This window comes from Sinocyclocheilus grahami, unplaced genomic scaffold, assembly GCF_001515645.1.
Source record: "Sinocyclocheilus grahami isolate Dianchi unplaced genomic scaffold, SAMN03320097.WGS_v1.1 scaffold234.1, whole genome shotgun sequence".
Lineage (NCBI taxonomy): Eukaryota > Metazoa > Chordata > Actinopteri > Cypriniformes > Cyprinidae > Sinocyclocheilus > Sinocyclocheilus grahami.
In genome coordinates, this window is record NW_015505413.1 from 1,273,227 (window position 1) to 1,298,069 (window position 24,843).

General features: G+C 37.5%; 1 long non-coding RNA gene and 1 pseudogene across 1 annotated transcript in view; both read left to right on the top strand.

Moving 5' to 3' along the window:
• The window catches only part of LOC107597640 (uncharacterized), a 3,253-nt gene extending 3,084 nt beyond the window's left edge, over positions 1 to 169 (top strand). Inside the window, exon 3 of the long non-coding RNA XR_001610482.1 lies at positions 139 to 169. This is a non-coding gene — a long non-coding RNA (uncharacterized lncRNA). The remainder of the gene's footprint in view (positions 1 to 138) is intronic.
• Positions 1 to 24,843, top strand: part of LOC107597674 (acyl-coenzyme A oxidase-like protein) — a 46,956-nt pseudogene that overhangs the window by 18,764 nt on the left and 3,349 nt on the right.

A 24,843-nucleotide genomic window follows, 5' to 3' on the forward strand; every position in this document is an offset into this window, starting at 1 on the left:
TTATTATTATTATCAATTTTGAAAACAGTTGAGCTGCTCCATATTTTTAAGGAAACCATGATACATTTTTTTCTGTATTACTTGATGAATAGAAAGATCAAAAGAACAGCATTTATTTAATATAGAAATCTTTTGTAGGATTATGACATTAATTGATGGACTGGAGTGGTGTGGATTATTGTGATGTTTTTATCAGCTGTTTGGACTCTCATTATGACGGCACCCATTCACTGCAGAGGATCCATTGCTGAGCAGGTGATGCAATAATAAATTTCTCCAAATCTAATGAAGAAACAAATTCATTTACATCTTAGATGACCTGAGGGTACATTTTCAGCAGATTTTCATTTTGGATAAACTCCTTCTGGCCTGCATGTCTGGCGTTCTGAACGCTACAGTAGTATTTCATAGTACATCAATCTATTTTTATGTCACAAATCAAATAAACATCTCATGATATTACTTCTTTGAATCATAGAGAACATATAACTAAATTATCTTTAAAATGTAGCCTTCTTCCTTTGAATATTACTTTAATATCGTAAGTTTTGCTGTTTCAAAGCATACTTCAACAAGTTTTGGCTATATCTGTGAGGGCTCTTATTTGATTAAGTTCTTTAGGCTAATGATTAACCAGTGCTGAAGGTCATATTGGGGCATGTGAAAATAGAGGGTGCTGGGATTGTGGGACCAAAGATTAAACTCAAGTCACAAGAACCGTGAGAGGCTCTGCCAGCCACTTTATTTCTCTTTCTCATTCTTGCTCTCGGATTGCGGGGACTTTTTTGTAGGACATCAGTCTAATGAAGTTATTAAGAGATTTGAGCGTCACCTGTCATGAGGGAAATTATCATTTAGCTCTAAATTTCATACACATGACCAGCACACTGTTACGTTTTGGCAGTGCCCTGAAAGAGTGTGTCCAATTTGGTTACTTTGAGAAGATTGTTTTACAGTATGCAGTACAGGCAGGATTAGAGGAGGTTATTTTAGGTTTTGGCATTTGTAGAGCAGAAACATACACAATGATTATGACGCAATGAGTCATTTACTCTTTGTAAAGAGTAAACAGATTTTATTGTCATTGTACTGCTGAGCAAAACAAATTTTGTTTGGTATCCCCCATTCTCAAACATTCACATAAAACAACATAATAAATATCAATATAAAAATGTCAATGTAGATTAAAAGTTTAAAAAGACATAAAACAGTACAGTAAAAAAAGCATCAGCAACAGACTGTTTAAAGTGTGCAGTTCAATAACAAATATAATTTATATATGGTAACCAATCACAGGGTTTCCGCGGGTCCTTAGAAAGACTTAAATTTAGATGTAAATTCAATTTAAGTTTAAAATAGCACTGCATAGCCTTCACTGTAAATATTAAATATACAGTCAAACCAAAATTTATTCAGACACCTTCAACATTTCTCACATTATCACAGTTTATTTGCTATAGTTTAGAAAATGGTAGCCGAAGTGTTTTAAAACATACGAGCACAGTTTAGTTGAATGATAAAGTTTACCCTCTTTAATGTTGTTATGCTGTGTTTTGTGTTCATCTGATTCTCCCATTTGCTCTTTTTACATTGACTATCACTCTATATAGACTAGTACTATCACATACAGCAATAATTTCTCAAATATTTATTACAATATATACTTATAAATTTAACATTCACTTCAATGGTATGAGATGACTGGATGCTTTCAATTGATTTCCTATTGAAATAGTCGTCAAACTATTTAAAGTACAGTGAATTAAGCTACAAACTCGATCATAATCCACAATGTTTCCATCTAACCTGTATTTTAAGATGTAGCTTGTCAAATTAGTAGAGTTTTTTTTTTATATAGTTAGCACAGCAGTAAACCGGATACCTGAATATGTTTGTAGATGTGTGAATTGTAGTTGTGTTGAAAGGTTATCCTTGGAAAGGAAACTTTTATATTTTATTTGTAAACAACATACTTTTTTCTCCTTCAGTTATTGTCATAAACTTAGTGAGCTTAGCCAATAGTAGTACTGACAGTGTCGTGTAAACATGGCTGAAGATGTGAAAAGCGAAGGAACAGACAAACCGATTCAATTGAGTGAGTCATTTACGCTGGAACCGTTCCGATTGATTCAAAATCGTGACTTTGATCATTCAGTTCAAGCAGTTCACTAGCAAAACCCAGATCAAAAGAGCATTTCATTTTCTAATTTTGACATTGCTTGTAATGGTTTTAAAAAGCACGTCTAGTGATGGGTGAAATGGAGCTTTTCGAAACTCTGAATCAGTTAAACCATTGCGTTTCGAAGCGCTCCAAGTGGATCGCGAATCATTTGATTTAGATCAGAACTTTGCATATAGCAAATAATTTAATTCAGATCGGGACTTCGGGGCACATATTGCGAATCATTTGATTTAGATCGAAACTTTGAATCAGGTTCGCGAATCATTGTGCAAACTGAATGATTTGCGTTCCTGCTCCCAAGGCCCTGTCCCAAATGGAACACTTCATGTGCACTTTTGGACTTACAATGGCCGCCGAGTGCGCGTGTCTGTTAAGTCCAAAAGACCGTAAAGTGTGGCATTCGTTATTTTTACATTTAGAAGGGTGCTCATGAATGCCCCCTCTATCGAGACTGCAGTGGGGCAAGCTTCGCAACAGACTTTGACCCGATAGTCAAAGCGGCATTAAAGTGCTGACTCCGTGGAAGACCGTGAGGTGCCATTTGGGACAGGGCCCAAGTATTGATCTGGTGTGCGTTTCCCAAAAGCATCGTTAGCTAACTATGGTAGTTAGTCCTATTGAACTCTATTGGTAACGACGGAACTTGTGACCATACTCAGGGCCGTTGCTAGTGGGGTGAAAGGTGGTGACGATTATAGGGGCCCCCCGGCGATCTCAACCAACTGGCTGAGGCCAGCCTAAAAAGACACTCAGGACAGCTGATGGCCACTGCTACGCATCGTCACGAAAGCTTATCATTTGCATGTGTTTTTAAGCCTTGCCAATTTAAACATTCAAAGGAGTTTAAAGCATTCAAACACCAGACGCAGAAAAACTCATCTGAGTACTCGCGTGCCGTGTTCGGTGCGCACGCAGAAAGCCGCGTCTCACGGACAGCAACACCTAACTGAGCTCTCCTTCGCGTCCTCCTGCACCTGAATGAACAAATACAAATCGCAGTTTAAAAATGCAAACAGAAAAAGATGTGAAAGAGCCCAAGCGTGTTCTGTGCGCACAGGGCACACGCAGGGAGACGAGTCAAGGGAGACGCTTGAACACTGAAATTTACATACAAAATTATGTCAAAATACCCGTCTTGGAGAGTATCCTGTCGGTTATGTCTTATGTGAAAGTAAACAGTGGAGAAAGAAATCGCATGTGTATCATTATAATGGATGCATTGCCTCTTAATGTGACCGCGCCTAATTTACTATCTGCTGTCGGTGTCCTTAATGTTAATCCAAGAAAATTAAAGAAAAAAAAAAATCGCTCACTGTTCTTGACTGAATTACTTTGTAGTTTTAACAAGAAGTAATCCACAGTCAAACCAAAAATTATTCGGACACCAGATATAATTTTTTTTATATTTTTTAGTGGGTGCAGGACACTATAGTTCATTTATGTGAGTATAGCAAAATAAAGTAAACTGTGACATATTATACCCAAAAATTCTTCATACAGTTGACTACCCGTAAAATTGATTTAAAAAAATTTGGGACCAAAAATTATTCAGACACTTTGATCTGACCATATTTTGCTTAAGTGTTTTTTCTTTAGTTGCTAATGCGAACTTTTTACATCACAGACTGAACAAAATTAAGTAGGGATGCACCGATATGAAAATTTTGGCCGATAACGATAACCGATAATCCTTTATTTTTGAAAGCCGATAACCGATATGTTGGCCGATAAATCTATATCCAATTTTTTATATACTTTTTGAGAGCCTGATTACAAAAAAGGTCTCCTAAACTATAGCAAATAAACTGTGATAATGTGAGAAATGTTGAAGGTGTCTGAATACATTTTGGTTTGACTGTATATTTAATTTTTACAGTGAAGGCTATGAAGTGCTATTTGATTATTTGGTTTCTGTACCTGGACACCTACAAACTTGAAAAAAACTTAAAGGTGACCTATTATGCCCCTTTCTACAATATGTAATGTAAGTCTCAGGTGTCCCCAGAATGTGTCTGTGAAGTTTCAGTTCAAAATACTCCACGGATCAATTATTATATCGTTTTAAAAAATGCCTATTTTGAGAGGAAGCAGAAACATGCCATTTTCGTGCATGTATCTTTAAATGCAAATGAGCTGCTACTCCCTGCCCCCTTTTCCAGAATAGGGCTGTGCATTTACAGCTCGCACGTCAGATACGCTGATAAAAAAACATCTGTTTGGTTTTGATTATCATGTCTATCATGCTAATATCATGCGTTTTAAAGCCATATTAGTTTAAACGTCTGATATAGTGTTTTCTAAATGCACATATCCGAAGCACGCGCACAGAAAGTGGCTGTCACACGGCATGTGAGTAATAAACTAAGTTATCTTCATGTCTTATTGCGCTTAAACTGTCAAATACACAAAAGTTTATGTTAAAAACACATGAGTTACAAAAACAGTCTGTTATGTCTGTGAAGGTAAACAGCTGAGAAAGAAATTGCATGTTTATATTAGATCTGTGTGGCAGCAGTGTAATATACAGTAAATAAATACATTCACTGCTCTCTTGTCTCCTGAGGTTGGGACTCTAAATAGTGTTCTGTGCTTATCTGTGCAGCTAAGGCTAGAACAGTTAGCATGCTTTGCTCAAAGTTTTGCCATGGCGCTAGAACTGGTACACCGTTGTCGCTTATGAAAACAAGAATGGCGGTGCCGTGAGTGGAAACGTGCAGATAAAGGGGCGGTGATATTATAATAAGATCCATTTGCCACGTCACAAAGGGAGCTAAATCTGATATACTCGTTTTTTCATGTTTCCTGGGTTGGTAGATACACAGGGGACCCGATTATTGCGAACCATATTCTATTCCTATTTTATCATCTATAGCACAACTATACATACAATTTTTTTTTTTTTTTTTTTTAATTCAAATTTTGTCTGTATATTTACATACTGTATGTGTGTATTTTTATTGTCTGTGTGTTGTTGTTGTCTCTGTGTACTGGATGCTTGTGACACTAAAACAAATTCCTTGTATGCGCAAGCATACTTGGCAATAAAGCTCTTTCTGATTCTGATTCTTATTCTGATTCTGATTATAGCACTTAAAACCAGAAAAAAATCAGATTTTCATGATGTCACCTTTAAACATTGTGTAAATAGCACAAATAAATAAACAGAACGAACATAAAAATTAAACTGTTTCAAACAGGGCCCACAGGTACAACCTGCAATAGGGCCCCGAAAACCCCAGCTACGGCCCTGACCATAGTTACTTTTGGAAAACGCACCCCTGAAATGATGGTTCGCGAATCATTATTCAGATCGACATTATGGAGCGCGGATCGTGAGTCATTTAATTCAGATCGGAATTTCAGAGCAGGTTTGTGAAATATTTGATTCAGATGGGATCTTCCGAGCATGTATCACGAATCATTTGGTTCAGATCGGCGCGTATCGCAAATCTTTTTTCAGATTTTTTTTTTTTTTTTAATGAAACAGTACAAAACATCAAACCATTAAGACAGTACAGTTATAAAAACAAAACAAAGAAAAAGAAAGAAAATATACACAAATACAAGTCCCTTAAGAAAAGTTACCATGGTTTTATAGTAAAAGTGTAACCATGTATTTTTTTTTCTTGTATAACCACAGATTTACTACAAATACCATGGTTAAACTATGACTAGTGTAACAAAGGTATGGTTTAACTACAGTAATAATAAGCATGTTTTTTTTGTACTAAGCCATGGTTAATTTTCATAAGGGTTGTGTTGCCAGGTTAACCAAAAAATAAATGTACACCTTAAGAGGACACATAGGATGAATATAGAGATGCAGTTTTCTCTGTTTTAGGATGAACAGAGCTATAGTTTCCATATGGATCAACTTTGAATAAAGAAAAGAAAGGTTTATAGTCGGATTTTTGTTTATGTATGTGAAATTTAGCTAGCAGAAAACACAAATGAATTGTTATATTTTCATATATTCTCTGTTGAGTAGTCAAACAATCCAAAGAAAACATCTTTAAAACAGAAAGAAAGGTCAACTTACAAAATGAGATTGGATGAACAAAAAAAAAAGCTGACCAAAATTTCTCTGTGTGGGTACATTGAAATTGCTGTTTTCGATGTCATTCACTTGTTTGGCAGAGTCTGATTTATATTATAACTACGTCTATAAGCTTTTTGTGAAATCTGAAGTAGCCCATTAATCTGTTGCTTGACTGTTTCATATTTTAGGCGAGAGCTATAGTTTCCAAAGTTAGACATCACTTATTATGATTTTCAGGGCTTTTCTCGTTATTAGGGAAATATCAGTGTCCAAATATGTTATACACAGAAAAAAAAATGCTTTTTTCACTCATGTTGGGGGCGGGACATTTACATTCTAGAGAGCATTTGATTGGACAAAAATCAACATGTGATGCAACATGGTTCATCAATATTTTTGCTCCATTTTCCTGAGACTGTAAATTGTAACAAATTGTTTTCAATGCTATTTGTTCCTTTGAACAGGTAGAGAAAAACAAAGATGAGTTTTTCATGGCCTGGAACGCTTGTTTACATCACGTGAACACTTTGGCTATGGCACACAGACACAGAGGTGAGAGAAAAGGGAAGTTTATGTACATTATTTATAGTTCATGTGTTGCATGAATGTCTGCAGATGCTCTTTTTACATCCATATTCTCACAGAAGACTTTAACATTATAACAAAGGGGTCCAAAAGATCACCCTGTAGGATGCTGGGATGCCGTATGCACAACAACCCCAAAAAGTATTTGGACACTGAAGCCACTCTTAAAAAGAAACCTCTGAAAGTCACTGAATTACTTAAAATAACAACGCACAAAAAAAGTGTGACACTTTTCAAGACGAGTATTTCACAAAAAGACTGGTCATTGCAAAAATGTCTTAGAAATGGGAAGTTAGTTCTCAGGAATTGCCAGATGATCTTACCAACTGCAGACAAGCACAACCTCAAACTAAATTTGTAATTACACTCAGGATGACAGTGTGGCTATTCTTAATTAATATCTTAAAAATACTAAAAGTTACATTTAAGTTGCCAATTTGAACAACAATTACCGTTTAGTGATTTTACTATATTCATCTATTAAATAATTACAATATATTTAAAATAAATAAATGATTAATAAATAAAAAATCAATTATTGAAATAAAGTATACAGTAATTATTATTGTTATATTTATAAAATAATACACAAATAAAATCAAACAAAGCTGCATTTTTAATCTTGTTAATCGCAGAGTCTTAATATCTTAAGCTGTGTTTTTGAAGTAAAATGTAGGGGTTTTGAAATATTTGTTCAGGAAAATTAGTCAAAAGACTTTTCTTGTAGTGAGGATGTTGCTGCCACTGATCCCTAAATGATGAATTATTTTACACTTAAATGTGTGAACAAGCACAGTGTATTAATAGTACATGTGCATTTGTGTGAGGTCTAGAATAAGTGATTCATGTGCCCGTGTAGACTATAAACTCACCACACATCTTTGATCATTAAAGACACTGTTCAACTTCCCTTTGACTTTCTGATTCACTCTTACACTCAGTAAGCAACAGAAAGGTGCTGTGCATTCTCAGCCTCTGATGTTCTAGAGTATTTCCACATGCTCAGTGTGTGTGTGTGTGTGCATGTGTGCATGGGTTTGTGTGTCAAGATATATTTTCCTCCCCTGATAGCAAATTTCCATTCTCTCACCCTCCTCCCACACACTTATACACACACACCCCGAGATCATGCGCTAATTTTCTCTGAGATGCTGCTGATAACATTGAGACGAGGGGCTTTTATTCACACCTTGCACGAGTGTTCCAGTTTGGGCTTTCATTTATGATATTAATACTGACTTAACACGCATGATTGAAACACATAGTAGCGGTCACAGATCACAGAATATGTATTACATTGTTCAGTGCCTCACGAATCAGTCGTACAGAGCGAGTCACAGGCACTGTAAAGAGATGCAAAGAGCCAAGTCTGTAAATTCAAGCACTGTTGTTCAATCAAAGCATGGTATAAAATCTGCATAATATGTGATTTTCATATAACAGTTTTTGTAGCAAACAAAGCCATTTTAAAACGCTCATAATCATGAGAAATTACACTTTTGCGATTAAAGAGCTATGAAAATGTACTGCAACGTTCAGAACTCTAGACTTCCTTACACATGCAAAAAGTGCAGTTATTGAAGTGATCAGGTGAATAAGTATTTACTCTCAATAATGCACCTGTAGGATTGAACCCGGCACATGGAACGTTCTCAGAACTGGCAAGGTTCTTTCAAAGTTATGATCAAACGATCTTCCGGTAACATTAATAGAACATTTGTTCAAAGTCTTTAATAATATTCTCAAAATGTTAGCACAAAACAATAATATATATTTTATCGTGAAACTTCAGTTGGACGTTTGTCTACATTTTTTTTTAAATGTTACTACTTGTTTCAGAATGTAACATTCAAAAGTAACATTCCCAGAATGTTTGCGAAATGATCAAATGGAATATTGAAACTTTTAAATCATTTTAAAATCTGGAACATTCCGAAAGAATGTTTTTGTCACTTAATTGGAACATTAGAAAAACATTCTTAGAACATATTTTTGTTAGCTGGGAAAGTCCTGCCTTTCAGTTAAAATATATTCATCACATTTTTGGTAGTTTGCTTACTCTAGAATGCTAATTCACTAGCTGAATCCAAAATATGATGATTTGAATGATAAATGCGTTTCTGTTTTATATTGTTTTTGGTCTTTCCTCTTTCAAGCTGATATAAATATTGCCTAGATAGAAAACATCTGCCCTGGGGTGCAGCAGACTTTGGTACATCAAAGCACTGCTTCTCATTTCAAATGTGAAAGGAGTGTTTCTTAAAGACAAAGCGTCCCATTTTATTTTAGGGGTCTGGGAGAAGGTGAAAAATAATCATTAAAAAAATCCAATATTTTACTGTTTTTGATGCAAATAACTTGGACCTCAGGGGAAACATGTTTAATGCAGCACCTCCTTCTAATTTCACTATTATGCTATTAATTGCTCTTATTATGTTTCTGCAGTGACTTTGGAGCAGTTTGCTCTCGCCTTACGACAATGCAATATAAAAAGAGGACCATGCCTTGCTCACCAAGGTACGTGTGAAGTGCTGTTTCTCTGCTCTGTCTGCCGCTGCACGACACTCTTTTTGTCTTTTGACTCATCAGCCGGTTCCAATGGAAAGTTCTCAGAAACAACAACAACAGCCTCATGCCCACTCAAAAAACAATAAACTGAGCTTCTCAGAGTCGCAGGGAGATTTCAGAGGATTCCACTCTTGACCACGTGTTTGGAAAAAGCAGGCTGCAAAACTGAGAAAGGGGGCTAAATCAGTGTTAAGGGCCAGCATGATAAAGCAAGCTACACTTTTTCATTTTACAAAATAAAAGAATGGTGCTTTCCATGCAAAAGTCATCACCACAATAATTTGGGGTTCTGGGTTTTTGCTTACAGACACAAGTCTTTTGGGTAGACTCTTTTTCTTTTGACTTGTTCCAGTAAGCAACCACCCAGAATACTTTTCAACCATTTATAATACTCAAGAAACCACCTAGAACACCGTAGCAACCAAAAAACAATACCTGTGAAACAGGGGCGTCATGCACTCATTATTTTAAAGGGGGCACGAGTGAAGAGGTGGGGAGCTCGTTATGCTTGTCATGTGACACACAGCAGCCACAATAGCGCTGTGTCTCTGATATATAGACTTATGTTTTTTATTTGAAATAACATGTTACCTATATCATGAAATATCTCGATTCTCAAGTATGTGTAAGTAAATGCATTTTGCACCTTTATAGATCATGGTAGTTGATCAATAATGGGCGATGGGCAAATAACCTAATGTTAGTGTAATCTATTAACTATGCATCTTTTTACTTAAGTACCACATATGGGTGTCGCTCCATAAAATAATTTTATTACAACTGACGTTGTATTTAACGTGAATTCAATAAAAACATTGTAAGTTGCTATTTATAACACGTTCATTGTACAGAAAGAGAGCAAAGAACATTTACATTATCAAAGAACATATTCACTGACTAGTCTAGCCAGAGATCAAGCACTCTCAAAAACTGCCATTATAATCACTGAAGTTGAAGTTGTACACTGTGAAATGAATATCTTACGCACACCTGCACTTTGTTGTTTCTGATGAGAGAATTCGCAAGAGAGCAGAATTCATTCAGCAAACGCGCGCATTGAACAAATCACCGGTGTTTCAGCGATGACTCATCTGAACGCCTCTGATTGGCCATTGCATTCACAAGCTCAACAGAATCGTGAGTGATTGGTTTTAATGTGCAGCGCTGTAGCCAGCGAACGCAGATTTGAATTTAGCAGCTGCTGTTGTGCCGCACTAAATGTTCTAATCACGCCAGTGTGATCGTATCAAATATAAAACAATATAATTCAGCAATCTTTTGTCATTTGGAAGCTGCATTCAAAATCCACTTGGCTCAAAAATCTGGGGGGGCACATGCATGAAGCCTTTACTTTGCAACCATTTAAAATACTCTAGCAACTGCCCTCCTAATAGTCGACTAAATGTTAGTTGATGAGCTGGATACGACAGTTGTCGTGTTGTGCCGCAACAGCTAAAGTCTGTCTATGCTGGATGTGACTAAGTGACCGTTGCAAATCATTTGAACTTTGTGTCAGTATGTCATAAATAGAATGAGGCATCAGTTTCTATCTTCGATATGATCATTTGAAAAGTATAGATATTCGGTACTACAGCAACACTCAAAAAACCAAGTAACAATCCCCTAACAACCATTAAAAATACTCTAGCAAACACCTAGAACACCTTAACCTGTTAACCACAAAGCAATGCCTTAAAAACCACCTAGAACACCATAGAAAGCATCTATAAAAATGCAGTACAACCATTCAGAATTCAAAAAAGCTAACTTTTAGATGCAAGTGACGAAAATTCTAAAGAAAACCCCACAAAAAAATGACAGTTAGTGGTTTTGCTTGCAAAAGTTTGATCAGTTGCACAACGAACGGGGGAAAAGGTTATGGAAGTGTAATGTATTCAAATATGTCACGCATGTATACCGACTAGCCGAAATTAAAATAAAAATATATATTGTATGAACTACTTCTATGGTGCTTTTTTGTCCTTTTAGGAGCCTGAAACTCTTAGTACTTTGTATAAAAAGAGCAGAGTGAACATTCAGCCTAAATCTCTGTATGAGCTACAGAAAAGAAAGAAAGTCATAGAGGTTTGCAATGACATGAGGATGAGTAGATGGTGACAGAAATTTAACTTTTAGCTGAACTATTTGTTTCAGCTCTTCGTGACTTAGTTTTATGATAAACTGATTTCAGCAGTCATTCATTGTGGCTTACGGGTGGATTTACACATTAACTGTCAGTGGCAGTGATGTGACACAGCAGTATCAGGATGTGCGTGGTAGTCATATGAGTATCAGATTAGCTGCTGAGCGCCGGAGCAGAACCACACTGATCTCAGACCTGCTGACAGCAGCTGTCAGGCCCTCTGGAGAGCACCTAGCATGAATAAATCACAGATAATGACCAGGTTCCTGGCAGGTCATGAGGTGTGCTGTCACACTAGTCCTGTGATCGAGAGACAAAGCGCAGTGAGGAACAGGAAAACCTCACTTCCACCTGTTTCTTCAAACTTCTGTTGCTGTTATTGGCACCGAGGAGCTCGCTTGTGAGTCGCACAGTCATGGGACCTGCGTTACGTCAATTTGACATTTCAAAATGAATGTTTCTCGATAGCATCTGTCCTGGCGTTGCATCAGTGTAAAAAGTGCAGATACTTGAAGTATTTTTGAATGGTTGTTTGGAATGGAATACTAACTCGCTGCTTAATAAATATTGTGCAATATACACCAATTGTTTTCAATTTATAGAATGCAAAAGTCGGGTTACAGAAGTAAAAATCCCATTCATTTTCTCCACAGGAGAATTGATTTTAAACAATAACTTATAAACCATTAAAGGCAGACCTACTGTGAGCTTTGAGGTTGTCAATTGATGGTATACTGTATGCTTTCGTTAAAGTCATCAGTGCGTGGAATACTAACTCGCTGCTTAATAAATATTGTGCAATATACACCAATTGTTTTCAATTTATAGAATGCAAAAGTCGGGTTACAGAAGTAAAAATCCCATTCATTTTCTCCACAGGAGAATTGATTTTAAACAATAACTTATAAACCATTAAAGGCAGACCTACTGTGAGCTTTGAGGTTGTCAATTGATGGTATACTGTATGCTTTCGTTAAAGTCATCAGTGCGCATATATATATATATATATATATATACACACATATATAACAATATATAACAATCATGTTTAACAGCTGAATTTCCATTGCCTATTTTATACATTTGTCTGCTTAATCATTTATTTATGTTTGTATGTGTGTATTTATTTATTATGTGCTTATTTAGCAATAAACATAAAATAAGAAGATGTACATTTCAGTCAGCGCCGATAGCCTAGTGGGCAGTGTGCCGGCATATAACGCTGTTGCATGTAAACATACATATAAATGGTTTAATATATATTTTAAATAATTTGTGTGTGTGTGTATATATATATATATATATATATATATATAATTACAAATTATTTCATTAATTTATATATACACACACACAAATCAATTAATTAAATAAATAAATAATGTATTATATATACATACAAACTAAGTTGACCTTTAAGCAAAGTATTTCATTCTAGGAAGAAAATATCCCTCTTGATATAAACTGTTTCTGACTAGTAAGTAGCAAATCATGGCGGTGACGTAATTAAAGCGTACTGGCTGTTTATTGTTCCCAACTTCCTAATTCAAAACAGGAAAGGAAACTACTCTTGTCAAGAGATTTCTTGGGGTCTTTAAGCTTTTAATAATTACTATTCAGTTGTTCTGATGATTGTGCGTAATGTGCATGGTTTCAGTTCCCAAAGCTGACACGCCAACAAGGTGACTTCCATTTCAGGCGAACCCTCGTTCGGTGTGGCCTGATAAGAAACTTAATGGCTCTGCGATAAGCCATCAATTCTCTGCTTTGCATATGAGGAAGAGAGCAGAACACAAAGAATGAGAGCCAGAGAGATCATGTGCCTCTATATGTTTATATTGCTTTGATCCAGCATTAATTAACGGTGCACGCTTTGCTACAGGTCAAAGGTTATATTATTCCTCTTACTGTCCATGCTTTACAACTGATTGCTTTGCATGCTCTGTTTTTTCCTGTCCAGCTCTTTGATGCATCTAGGTGGTTTAGTTGCTACCTCACCTCTGAGGAGAAGAGATATTAGCTTGTACCGCTGCTGTTTTTCCATCCCCTTCATCTTCTGTACGACATCCTGTACTCACTCAAGTTGATGCATGTGAAGGGGCCTACAGCTCGTGTAGGGTCCTTCAGATATGGAAAATAAATAACTTAACAGACAAGGGTCAGCAAGTATTTTCCACTTACATTTTTTGGCCTTGCACTGTGCTGATTCTGAATGCTCTCCGCCTTTGACGGCGACACGCCATTCATAGACGATCTGGTGCGTATTGCACTCGAAAATGGTAGGAAGAAAGTGTGATTGATTACTTTTAAACAGTTTCCAGGAGTCAGGGTGCACGTTTTTATCAGTGCACTGGGAAACAAATGGAGTTTATGAGGTTCCAGGGAGCAATAATGAATGTTTGATCTGCCAAAGTTGTTAATGTCGCTGAATCTTTGAAATATGTGTAGAGGTTTAGTTTGACACACTTAAGGCTGGAAAACACTACACGGCTTTTTAAAAACATTTTAAAACGCTTGGCATCATACACTTGCCATCATACACATACATGATTGAGGATCACACACTGCTAAACTTTCAAGTCGTTCCGAACACAACAAATAAACGCAGAAGCATTTTCTGTTAAATCAGTCAAAATCTGCAGACAGGCTCTTACTTTTGGCTAGAAGTGTCAACTCATCCAGACTACAAATCTGGACAAAAGTCATGTGGTGAATTACAGCCTTTAGTTGAATGTAAATAATATCTCGTTGAGAACAGATTTGCAGTATATTTTTGTGCTGAGAATATTATATATATATACATATATATATATATATATATATATATATATAGTTTCCCCTCTAAAGATGACATTTTTTGCATTTACATTTATGCATTTTGGCAGAGACTTTTATGCATTAAAGACGCTTTTATACAATTATCAGTTCACGCTTTCCTTGGGAATTAAACCTATGACCACTTCTTTTTATGCCAATAAATCAGATGATAGTTGGATGGTAGTCATGTCATTCAAATGGTCTCTTCCTGTCATTTCTGGTAGTTTTTTGCCAGAATAAATGCAATATGGTCCATATGCGCATTTAGTTGAAAGTCCGGTTAGCCAAGACTAAAGGGCTGTTCTGTTCACACCAAGGAAGATAACAAATCAATTCATTTCAATTCAAGTTTATTTATATAGCACTTTTCACAGTGCATATTGTTTTATAGCTTTACAGAAAGTGTATGTTTCAATGTTACAATCAGGAAGTAACAATAACTATAAAATTGTAATAATCTTTCTAATTATATGAGAATAGGGAAGTCCACACCACAACTTTAATGACAACAATATCGTTGACCTCAACAGCCAATCAGAATCTACCTGACTTTAAAGAGCTCAAACATTTAAAGGCAGAACACAAAACTGCAGCGCACACTTATAATAAACAAAACATTATTGTGCTTTGGTATGGATGCTAATGTATTTACCCTTACAGTTATTATTTTTGGTGTGACTGTCACCTTAAGGCCTGTTTCCAACATTTAGCATCAGCAGCATTTAAATAAAACTGACTGCATTTCTGGGTTACTGTATTGAATATGTCCTAAATAATAAAATGATTGCTGGTGGGGGATTGTAAATACAACTTGATTCTCATGAAATCTAATCTACACAAGGAGGGGTGTCGCATTTACACCTAGTTGAACCCAAACCTCAAACTGTAGCTGTAAACCGCTGGAATCGTCTGGATCCAGTCAGATTTGCTGAATTGAAAGTGCTGTTTATGTGTCTGTTTTTGCATGTGGAACAGACCCGACAGCGTTTGATAGTGCATGCCATTCATTTGCTTATATAAGCCTATATTTCAAAAAGATCATGTTGATAAATAGGTTTGCATTGCATTTCACCAGTTTCTGCTTGGGCTGTTTAATTCTGAAATTCTTCATTCTGGAAGTTGGTTCCAAGAATCGATTTTTCAATGTTGTTTTGATTCTTTTTTTAAAATTAATTAAAGATGAATATGTTCTCGCTGTGACTACATGACATGAAGGCTTACCTCGTTTTAAACATCCTTAGTATTCCTTGATTATTATCAGTGTCTATTATCTCGTCATGTAGTCCAGAGCGGGGCTCAAAACCAACAGAACAAGGTAGTTTTACCCTTTTATCTAAACCATTGAGTTTACAAGACTAGTTTATTCTTTTTATATACTGTAGACACCTAGAACAAATCTGTGATTGTACATCAATGTCTGTAGTTAGTGTTTTAGGTGCAAAATTTAATGTAGGAAACTTGTCCAAGACGTAGGCTAATCAGTATTTGTCAGTCATGCGCTTTTCGACATGCAGGATCACAGAATGAAACAGTGACAACAAACCTCATTAACTTAAGTGAAGGAAAGGAAATATTCAGGAATGCATTCATAAAATTGGCTGTATTTGAATGTTTCAGCATATCATAACATATCACAAGTTGTCAAAGATGTGTGTGCATTGCAGTGCAACTACTGCAACCTGTTAATATTAAATCAGATGCAAGATGTGCAAATCAGGCCTTTGCGTTAAGTTGTGTTACTAATGTGTCTTTTCTGTTGCATATTTTCCCGTTTCTCGTACAGTTCTGCCTTCACGGCACTAGAATGGTGTATCAGGAGAGAGCGTGGTACCTGGAGAACAACTACATGACCCTCAACACCAGTCGACAGATCCGCAGCCAGGTATTCACTCATTTGACAACCGTTCTCAATCCCAAGACATCAAAAACTAAAGCATGGTCAAGCACCTTTAGTGTCACTGTTATGACGCCAAAGGTGTCGCTATATCAATGAACTAGGAACTCGCTTTCAAATGAGAAAACATTGGCATGTTGTGGTATGATTTGAACAGCCACAATAATTCACAATAATGCATCATTTTAAAGTTCAGATTTATATTTTGAATGATATGTGACTACATTTAAGGAGTGGGGACATTTTTAGCCATTAAAGCCTAAAGTTTCAATCTGTTCTCATTAAAAGGCCATTGTACACCTTCAGAACACTTGGAATGCAACACGACTCATTTGTAATACATTTATACTGTTTTCTGGTTAGCTTTTGAGGTTAGGTGCTCAAAAATATCTATGAAAGTTTAAATACTCATAAAAATCATCTCTTTTACAAATGCATGCAGAGAATTACCCAAGTAACACATTTAGGTTGTAAAAAAACGCTATGAGAACATTGTTTTGAGATGTTTTAAAAAAACAGATATGTCCAGTTTTCTTGCTTAGAACGTTATTTTTACAACATTTTGCTAACATTGCTTTTAACAGTATTTGAATGTTTATTTTTTTATATTCTAAGAACATTGAAATGTCCAGTTGTCTTGCCATGATTAGAACGTTATTTTAAGGTTACAAAAACGTTCCTACAATGTTCTACTATCTTTTTTACCCAAAATGGAATGTTATCTGGTCTTTTAATTTTAAATATTCTAAAGGCCCGTTCACAACAAGAACGATAACTATAAAGATAACTATATTAGCGTCCACACCAGCGGACGATATCGTCTGTTTATTCCAAGCGCACGCTCGTCTGCCGCTCATCATGGCAGGATGGATTCTGATTGGCTGTCAATGTTTTTATCGTTCATCAGCTAGAAAAAATAGTTCTGAAAGTGATTCCAACGATATCGTTTCTGTTTGCTTTTATTGTTATAGCTGTGGTGTGGATGCTGCTATTCTTTAATATTGAGAATGATTTTTAGAACTATATCTTTATCGTTATCGTTCTTGGTGTGAATGGGCCTTAAGAACATGTCTTGTTGTGATTAGAACATTATTTGTTCTAAAAAAAAGTAACAAATAACATCATTAGGACGATTTGAGATTGTTGTTCTGAGAACATTTTCTCTCAAAATTATGAGAATGTATATCAAATATTAATACATTTATAAGAGCATTCCATAAACATTACTTTAAGAACGTTTTGTCCTAGCATTAATATACCTTTAACATTAGTGAAAGTTAGTGAAAACATTCCCTGTTGGCTTGGTTCATGCATCTTTAGCTAAAGCATTAGGCAAGCAATTGAATGTAATGGAGTTACTAGATTGTCGACACCTAGGAATACCTTTAGCAAACCTAATAAGTGACCATGCTTCAATTTTTCACACCTTGGGAGAGAGGATGTTTGAATGTGACCAGCAGCTACATCAGGAGGGTATCAGCATGCTGTCAATCAGTCTTTAGGCAGTTAAGGAGACGTAAAGCCTTTCTGCTGCCCATCTGAGGCTGTTTCAGATTAGACCTCCTCATTAACCCTTCGCACATTAGCCGGCGTTGACAGAGAGTGGCAGAATGTGAACATTACCAATGAACACACACACACACACACATAAAGTGACCAGTTGTTCACAATTAGCTGTAATTAAACAGGCAGGCGGCCTCACTGGAGTTCTCCCACACAGGAGCTGAGAGGACGACACCGGTCTGTCAGTATGCGGGCAGCAGGTGCTTTACTGCATGTTTACCACTTGAGCAAACCCAACACAGCCGCTGTCTCTGTGCAAACAACCCCCTCTGTTCTCCCAGAGCGACTGCAGCGGCTGCCGCACGTGACTGAAGGCATGTGCTTACGGTTCCTTTCAGCGAGCTCATATGAACTATTGTTATATGTTTTCAATGGCTTATTGAAGATAATTTATCATGTGACAGGCTGCATAACGTGCCGAAAATAACCCGATCGCTTGTTTATAATTAGCTGCTGTTCACTTAAGGACACACATAAGAATCACAAATGCGATCTGTAATAACTTGACTGTTCTTTCTAGACAGCACTGAGATTAAATGGAGAGCAAATTGGGACTTTGCACGTTTGGCCCCAGTGATCTCAAATGTGTCAAAAGATCTTAATGTCTCGCATCGTGCTGAAAGTAAATCTGAACCTTTCTCAGGCCAAATGATCTGAGCTGTGTTGTGAGAACGTTTTGCTAATGCTCCCATTAACTCTTTTCCCGCCATTAACAGAATTTTCGGTGTTTTCACTGGTGTACGTTAGGAGGCGCTATTACGCATCTTCTGAAAGAGTATTGAACGTCTAGATCAAAACGCGGTGAAGAAGCAGAAACAAGCGCATATGCAGTGTTGGAGAGTAACTAGTTACATGTAACGGCGTTACGTAATTTAATTACAAAATGAATGTAACTAATAAGTTACAGTTACTAAGAAAAACTTCCGCGATGCGGAAAACAGACTGGTTCGTAGAATCAGTCATAAAAACGGAATTCCTACCGCCTAACGCGGATGGAATATGCCACATTTTGGACGAATAAATCAAAAGTAGGTCAGTACACTTGAATCAAAACGCGATATGGACTAGTGCCTGTGAATATTAAGCCGCAAAAAGACAATATATGAATCCTGCACGTTCTGCGTGTCTGTGGAAATCAGGCGCGGACTGGCCATCGGGAGAACCGGGACAATTCCCGGTGGCCTGGCAGCCGATTTGGCCCGCTATTTTAATATTATTATTTTATAATTGCCTGCCGAATGTACTAAAGCGATTATTTCCAAATTCGCCATTCGATAATTAAATCTCTAATAAATCATGAATCGGTTAGTCGTGACTGGCAATGCTTCGGCTCGCGCGCCTCCACTAAACGGTTTGGATCAGAGTAATGGAGTGGACTGTGGAAGCGCACAGGTGGAGCAGAGAAGCAAAACTACTGTTCAGGGTCAGTGCAGTGCAGGTCAGTCATCTGTAAATATGCTATTGTAGTTTTGTCTTTGTTTACTTAGTTAAGTAGCAGCAGCCCATTGCTCATCACTCAAAATACTGTATAAAGGACATCATTATTATCTATTGTAATGTTACAGTAGTGATTTAGCAGACAAATAATCATATTTTATAATAGGTTTAGGGGGAGCTAGGGCAGACAACAAAACAACCCTTATGAAAATTAACGATGATTTTACTATAAATCCAAAGACAATGGTTACTATTGTTAAACCATGGTAACCACAAATCAACCATGGTTTTTGCTACACTAACCATAGTTTAACCATGGAATTTGTAGTAAAAAATAAATACAAATGGTAATCCATTTGCAAAAAAAATTATGATAATAATAATAAAAACATGGTTAATTTTTGTAAGGGAAAAACATGACTCATGTTCAGTATTAGGATTTTTCTATAAAGCTATTGTAGTGATGTACTAATTTTGACATGTAGGCAATTTAGAAAGTATAGTTTTGTTAAATCTTGAGTATTAAAGTCATGAGAGAGATAGATATCAGGCCAAAATAGAGACTGAAAAGAAAAATGGAAGTGAAGGTGCAGTTCAGGAGAGAACTTTTAAATAGTTTGCATGTCCCCAACCTAAGGATTAAACCTTTTTTATGTGAGGTCAATACAAAAAATAGGGTTGTCCATGTTTCAGAATTGGTTGTGGGTGTATGAGTGTGAGATTTCCCGGCCTAAATTTTTTTTCCCAGTCCACCCCTCGTGGAAATTAATGGAGCAGACATGCGGTTTCATTTACTACACATAGGCCTACTGAAGCTCACGGTGTTTTCAGCCTCTGCCACCTCAATATATGAGTACATGAACACATAAACATAATCTCTAGAGTCACTTCATGAGCATTTTACTTATTTTGATAAAACTATCGTCATATATACAAAGAGACACCAATGTTTCAGGAGTTTAGTACACAGAATAGGACACATGCTTATTAGATAACCGTATTTGAGTTTATGTATATGCTTTTATTTATTATTTTTAAATTTTTAAAAAACGTTTTTTTCCCCAAACCATTGTTAGATGCAGTGTTTCCTGTAGTTATGCAAAGATTTCTTATCTATTAACTATTATCTTAACTATTTCTTATGATTTTAAATCTGCATTGAACTTCAGATCAATCTCAAAGTAAAAGGTGGTACTTAAGTCTGATTTTGTGGTGGATGTGTTCAAATTTGATCATCTTAATTCAAGTGAAGTATTTTGAAAATCTGACAGTGTGGAGCACTACTGTAAGGTTAACCCTGCACGGTGTAAATGTTTGAAAATGATTAACAGTTGCAAATAAACATTCATTAGAAATTTAGAAAAGTAATCAAAAGTAATCAGTTACATTACTTTAATCAAGTAATTGAAAAAGTTACACTACTATTACATTTTAAATAGGGTAACTTGTAATCTGTAACCTATTACATTTCCAAAGTAACCTTCCCTACACTACGCGTATGTATGCAGATGCATATGTAAAATAACACGACCATCAAGCATTAAACAGCAGATAAATCATCTTTCTTTGCGTGAACATTTGGGCAGCGTTATGCAAATCTTCCCACATAGTGATGTAGACATGTGGGGGCGTGTTAGAACGAGCCATTTTAAGTAGGCGTGGCTGACTCTTAACTTTTATAAAGAATATCTCTTTGGATTTGAGACTTTAGTCTTTGCAAATTGACATATCTTCTTTATGCACCAAGAGCTTGTAACACTCCAAAGAGAAAGGAAAACTTGAAATCGCATCATATGACCCCTATAAAAGTTGAGCTCTGTTCTTTGTTTTGACATATTGCATGTTCAGATATCTATGCAAAAACATATTCTGGGTGCCATTAAACTTTCGTGAAAATGATCAGAAATGCTGCCAGTGGCTGGAAACTTAAAAAAATAAATAAATAGTTAAGTTACGAAAATGTTATTTCTGAATGTTCAAAATGTCCAGTTTTTTTTTAATGGCTTAAAAAAGAAATTTTCTCTTTCCGTTGTATGATTTTCCAAACATTATGCCAATGTTACTTAAACGTTCTTAACAAGTAGTAAGATGTGAGTGAGGCAGAAGAAATGTTCATGAGCATGTTATTGAGTGAGTAAGACTGTGAGTGTGTGTGGGGGGTCTGAGTGCTGAGGACAGTATCTGTGGAAGAGATCCTCACATGTACGGGGGGGAACAGTACGAAAAGACCATAAATCTGCTCTTTCACTTTTGGAGACTTCTGGAGATCTCGATTGTTTAAAGTATCGATTTTGTCTCGGATGCTTTTCCTAAAATTCCCTGTTTTTTAAGAAATAATACTTCTGTTCAGCAAGGACGCATTTAATTTTATTAAAAGTGACAGTAAAGACATTTATAATGTAACAAACGATTTCTATTTCAAATAAATGCTTTTTTTTTCAACTTTATATTTATCAAAATATGAAGCAGCACAACTGTTCTCAATATTGATGGCATTAATAAACGATTCTTGAACAGAAAATTAGTATATAAGAATGATTTCTGAAGGATCATGTGACACTGAAAATTCAGCTTTGATCACAGAAATAAATTACATTTTACAATATATTCAAATATAAAACACTTATTTTCAATTGTAATAAAATTTCACATTATTTGCAGCTTTACTGTATTTTTGATCAAATAAATGTAGCATTAGTGAGCAGAAGAGACTTACTTCAAAACTTTTCTACGGTACTGTAAGTCAGCACAGATCATTTAGGTTTGGTTGAGATTGATGAGAATTGTTTGAGGTCAACTTGAGATATTTTAGCACATTTTGAAACAATGTTGACATCCAGAACTCAAGATGAGACACTGCGACACTTACTGCGTCTCAGGAGAAAAGCAGCAGACTTAGTCTCCGTTTTCTTTGCATTTAATCTAATTGCTGTCTAGGAGAAACAGCTAAAACATTAAAAAGATCTCATTTGTGATTTGCATCCCTGAATAATCAAATAACATCTTCCCTCCACATGCATCTGTGGTCATTTTATGAACGCATGAGTTCCTCTTCAGGAACTCGAGCTGCGTCGGAAACGCTAGGGGAACGCCCTTCAGCGTGACGGGCTCTGAACCTCGTGTGTAATCAGACCAATAGATGGGCGAGATGTCACGGCGGGTGACGTAATGACCAGGAAGCTATAAAAGCACGTGCGGTGAGACCAGCGTCAGCTTTTTGTCATTCAGCAAGCTCTCTGTGTGTGTTGTCAGTTGTGAGTCTTATTTGGTGTTGTCTGTCCCATAGAAAGAAAATAAAAATAAAAGAAAGAATTATGTCTAAAGCACATGAAAAGAAACACCATCTGAGTAGGGGCGAAGGCAGCCAGCATTTCAAACTGCGTGTTCCTCCCTGCCCGCGTTTCATTACGGGTGCGGATACACACAGTTTGTGCGTTGTCTGCCTGGGAGCGAAGCATGCTGAGTCAGCTCTTGAGAGAGCTGACTGCCCGCATTGCGAGCGTCTTCCGATGCATGTTCTCCGCTCCCAGAAGGCACTCTTTGCTGAGGGTGCCTTCGCAAGCGTTCCCCGCGGAGCGGTGTTTACGCTCGTGGGGTTCGCAACTGGAACTGGCGGAGGTAATGGAGACAGGTGAGTCCCTATCTTCTTCCTCACCCACCAGATCCAGCACTCGCTCACCGGATCGGAAGCCCGTTCTGCGGTTACTTCCCCTCGGGGAGCGAGCTCGGCGCTCCACCTGTCTTCCTCCGAGGAGGTTGATGTGGTGGGCGTCGATGAGGAATCGCCCCCTCAGTCGTCCCAGTATGAGGAGCTTTTGGAGGTGGTAACTCATGCCGTGGCCAAACTGAATATCGAATGGCCCGCCGAGAAGATGGCTGAACCACAGAAAAGCAAATTAGATGAGCGGTTTTTGCGTATTAAGCCACCACCTCCGCGCCGGAACCTGCCTTTTTTCCCCGACCTCCACACCGAGGTGTCGAAGTCGTGGGGAAGACCATTCTCGGCCCGCCAATTTATTCCCGCCTCTGATTATTATGGCAATATGGCGGGGATGAAAGAGCGCGGTTATAAAACGATGCCCCGGGTAGAGCAGACGCTTGCAAGCAAGCTGTCTCCCAGCACGGCATCGTCTCTAAAGGCTCCGGCATTGCCCCTACAGTGGTGGCTCAAGACCAAGGGGTTCTCCTCGAGGGGAACCCCGCTTCGCAGGTTCAGGGTCATGCGGCGATGCCTACGTGTGCTTGGACATGTGGAGGAAACCTTGGTTCTTGGCTCAGGGCCCTTTGCTGGGAGCTCCTTGTCACCGCGTGACGCTAGCGACGGACGCGTCCCTCACCGGTTGGGGAGCGGTCATGAGTGGCCACCCTGCCCGTGGTCTATGAAGTGGTCGCCATCTCACATGGCACATCAACTGCCTGGAGATGCTGGCCGTGCTGCATGCACTGAGATACTTCCTCCCAGACCTGAGAGGGCACCATCTGTTGGTGCGTACCGACAACACAGCGGTGGTCTCTTACATCAACCACCAGGGAGGTCTGCGCTCACGCCATTTGTACAAACTAGCGTACCAGATCCTTGTGTGGTCCCAGGGCAAACTTCTCTCGCTGAGAGCAGTTTACATCCCTGTGCATCTCAATTTGGGAGCAGACATCCTGTCGAGGCAGGGGCCAAGGCCCGGGGAATGGATGCTTCACCCCATGGTGGTGAAGCAGATATGGAGAATCTTTGGCCAGGCTCAGGTGGATTTGTTTGCGACTCGCATGACATCGCACTGTCCCCTATGGTTCTCTCTTAAGTCGTCCAGCTCCACTGGGGCTGGATGCCATGGTACAGACGTGACCGAGGCTTCGTCTGTACGCCTTTCCCCGATCGCTCTGCTCCCGGGAGTTCTGGAGAGAGGTCTGCCGGCAACTAAACAGACCCTCAGTTGGTGGATGCAGGTCTTCTTCATCAGTAGCAATGACATTGCTTGTGTTGTGTTAACACAGATGACATTTTTCCCCAGGCTACATCTTCTGTCCATACCATCATGCCCCTCATTGTCTTTGAAAAGTGGCAGAACGTCATCATTTTCTGTGAAAAACCATCAGCAGTCGCTGTGGTGACAATACGACCCCATTTCATTCCAACAGCAAAGGCCCATCTCTTGTTTTGAGATCAATCAAAGGTTTAATCAGATTTTATGGTCATAAAAACACTTATATGCTTCGAGTCAGGTTTATGCTGAGGTGACATGGGTTTAGAGATTTGAACAAGCCCTTAACTTTTTTTCTCCTGATGGACGAGGAAATAAGTTATAAATTAATATTGCGGATTTCTTTAACATACACTATTGTTCAAATGTTCTGGGTCAGTAAGATTTGTTAAGAATAATGAATTATTTTGTTTTTTTTTTTACTTTTTTTTAAGAATATTATTACGAACAAGCCCTTAACTTTTTTTTCTCGTGATGGACGAGGAAATAAGCTATAAATTAATATTGCGGTTTTCTTTAACATGCACTACTGTTCAAATGTTCTGGGTCAGTAAGATTTATTAATTAATTTTTTATAAAAAAAATTTAATGTTATTACTTTTATTTAAAATATTTCAAAATATTTTTGTTTTAAATAAA